We start from the raw sequence: 3167 nt of genomic DNA, 5'->3' as shown, positions 1-3167 counted from the left end.
CCTAGATCCAAATGTCGATATTGTGGAAAAGAATATAAATGTGGTTTTCATAAAGGAACATCTAATTTATTGGGTCATATAAGAGAGAGATGTCTAAAATATCCCGGTCGAGCTCGAGTGGACAAAAAACAAAAAACTTTGTCTTACCAACCAGTGAAAATTGGAGAGCCATGTAGCCTTGTATCAACGACATATAATGTTGAGGCTTGTAGGGAAGCAATTGCTAAGTTTGTTATAAAAGATGAGATGTCATTTAGAGTTGTAGAGGGTGAAGGGTTTAGGGAAATGTTGGGAGTTTTTGAAAATAGATTTAAAGTACCATCTCGCACTACTATTGCTCGTGATATTTTGCAACTTTACAAAAAAACAAAGAAAGATTTGACTAATTTTTTTGTTAGTAGTCATCAAAGAGTTTGCCTCACTACAGACACATGGACTTCAGCTCAAAATCTTTGTTATATGTGTCTTACAGCTCACTTTATTGATGATAATTGGACATTGCACAAAAAAAATATTGAATTTTTGTCAAGTTGCTGACCATAAAGGTGAAACAATTGGTAGGCAAATTGAAACATGCCTATTAGATTGGGGTATTGAGAGAGTTTTTACAGTAATGGTTGATAATGCTTCTTCTAATGATGGTGTTGCCTTTTATTTGTCAAAAGTTGTGAACAATTGGAATAGTGCAATTTTAGGGGGTCAAAATATGCATTTGAGGTGTAGTGCACATATATTAAATCTCATTGTTGCAGAAGGGTTAAAAGAGTATCATCAGTCGATTTCTAAAATTCGCAATGTTGTAAGATTTATTAGATCTTCGCCTTCTAGGACACAAAAGTTTAAGGCATATGCAGAGCGAGAGAAAATTTCTTCAAATAAGTTGTTGTGTTTAGATGTCGTAACTAGATGGAATTCCACTTTTTTCGTGTTAGAGGCTGCTGAAAAGTATGAAAAAGTATTTGATCGGTTAGAGCTTCATGATGCACAATACATACTTGAGTTTTGTTTGAGCGAGCCAAAAACGTGTCCTTCGTCAATTGATTGGGAATATGCTCGTTATTTCATTAAATTCTTGAAGGTTTTTCATGATGCCACTTTGACATTTTCGGGTTCTTTATATGTGACCTCCAATAATTTTTTGCGCCAATTATGTTTGATTCATACACAATTGCAAGCTTGGAGGGATAGTAAGGATTTATTTTTGAAGATAATGGCTGAAAATATGAAAAAGAAGTATGATAAGTATTGGGGAAATTATGAAACAATCAACCCTTACTTGTTTGTTTCTATTTTGCTTGAGCCTCGACATAAAGAACGGTTTTTGAGATATTGTTTTGTAGTGTTGTTTGGTGAATTTAAAGCTAATGAGTTGGTTGTTAAAGTGCGGAATAATTTACATAGTTTATATGAGGAATACAAATTGCTTTATGGTGATGATGTGGAAGTAATGGATGCTGTCAATGATGAAAAAGATTTAGAGGTTGATACTGAGGTTGATGCTAGGCAAATGTTTGATTTGGGTTATATGAGGATTTTAAAAGACAACATTTTTGTAGAGTGCAAAACAGAAGTGGATCTTTACTTGTTAGAATCATGTGAGAACCCAGAAAATGAGAGTTTTAATGTTTTAGATTGGTGGAAGATTAATTCTTCCAAATATCCAATTTTGTCTTATGTTGCTCGAGATATTTTGGCCATGCCTGTTTCTACTGTGGCATCTGAGTCAGCATTTAGCACTGGTGGGCGTGTTCTTGATCCACATCGGTGCTCACTATCTACAAGGACGGTGGAGGCATTAATTTGCACACAAAATTGGCTACGTTCAACTCCGATAAATTTTGATGAAGCAATAGATGAGATTGAATATATTGAGACAGGTAAAATGTAACAATTTACCTTTAATTTTATTTTTTGATTATTATTTGACTTTATGTTGTTATTCTATTTTAAAAATTGACATTTTTCTTATCTTATACGCATAGAGATTTTGGGAGCTGACAAGAACATATTTGATGAAGCTTGATGGCATTTGATGTGATATAAGGGTAAATATTTATTAATTTATTTATTAAATAATTTTTTTATTTAATAATTTTTTATTTGTTATTTATATCAATTATGTTTATTTTGTTTAGGCTAAAATACGAAACACAAATTGGAGGTGGAAGTTTTTCCTTTTGGTGTGTTTTATTTTGAGTCTTTCAATGTATTATTGTGGCTTTATTTGAGCAATTAATTTTGATATTATATTAATATATTATTGTAATTTTATTTGAACAATTAATTTTGGTATGTTATGTTTTAAAACTTTAAACGTATTATTATAGTTTTATTTAAACAATTAATCACGATGTGTTATATTTTGAAATTTTGAATGTATTATTAAAACAAACAATTAATTTGTTTAAATTTTATTTAATTGGTAGTAAAATTATTTTATATTAGATTTTTTTTTAATTTCATTAGTTTATAGATTGAAGAGAACTAAAATTTTTAATTCGCAAATCAATTCGTAAAATGATGGATTTGGATATGGATTGAGTCAAATCCGCATCCGATCCGCAGACATATGGATTGGATATGGATTGAGTCAAATCCGCATTTGATCCGCAGATGTATGGATTGGATATGGATTGAATTTTATCAATCCGTGGATTGGATTGGATTGAAAAATTATAATCCGCAAAATCATGGATCGGATATGGATTGATGTCCAATCCGTAAAATCTGATCCGCGAACACCCCTAGTGACAATCAAAGTGCCATTCAGCTAATCAAAAACCAGGTTTATCATGAGAGAACAAAGCACATTGATGTGAAGTTGCACTTTATCAAAAACCAGGTTTATCATGAGAGAACAAAGCACATTGATGTGAAGTTGCACTTTATCAGCACATTGATGTGAAGTTGCAGTTTATAGATTGAAGAGAACTAAAATTTTTAATTCGCAAATCAATTCGTAAAATGATGGATTTGGATATGGATTGAGTCAAATCCGCATCCGATCCGCAGACATATGGATTGGATATGGATTGAGTCAAATCCGCATTTGATCCGCAGATGTATGGATTGGATATGGATTGAATTTTATCAATCCGTGGATTGGATTGGATTGAAAAATTATAATCCGCAAAATCATGGATCGGATATGGATTGATGTCCAATCC

General features: G+C 32.0%; 1 long non-coding RNA gene across 1 annotated transcript; it reads left to right on the top strand.

Moving 5' to 3' along the window:
- The first annotated feature begins 1980 nt into the window (after positions 1–1980).
- On the top strand, positions 1981–2409 carry LOC127903798 (uncharacterized). Its single transcript, XR_008056631.1, has 2 exons — positions 1981–2045; positions 2136–2409. It is a non-coding gene; the product is annotated as an uncharacterized LOC127903798 (long non-coding RNA).
- The last annotated feature ends 758 nt before the right edge of the window (positions 2410–3167 follow it).

Source organism: Citrus sinensis, chromosome 1 (genome assembly GCF_022201045.2).
Source record: "Citrus sinensis cultivar Valencia sweet orange chromosome 1, DVS_A1.0, whole genome shotgun sequence".
In the NCBI taxonomy this organism is placed as follows: Eukaryota; Viridiplantae; Streptophyta; class Magnoliopsida; order Sapindales; family Rutaceae; genus Citrus; species Citrus sinensis.
The sequence above is the reverse complement of the archived record's forward strand: the minus strand, read 5'-3'. Positions and strand labels throughout refer to the sequence as shown.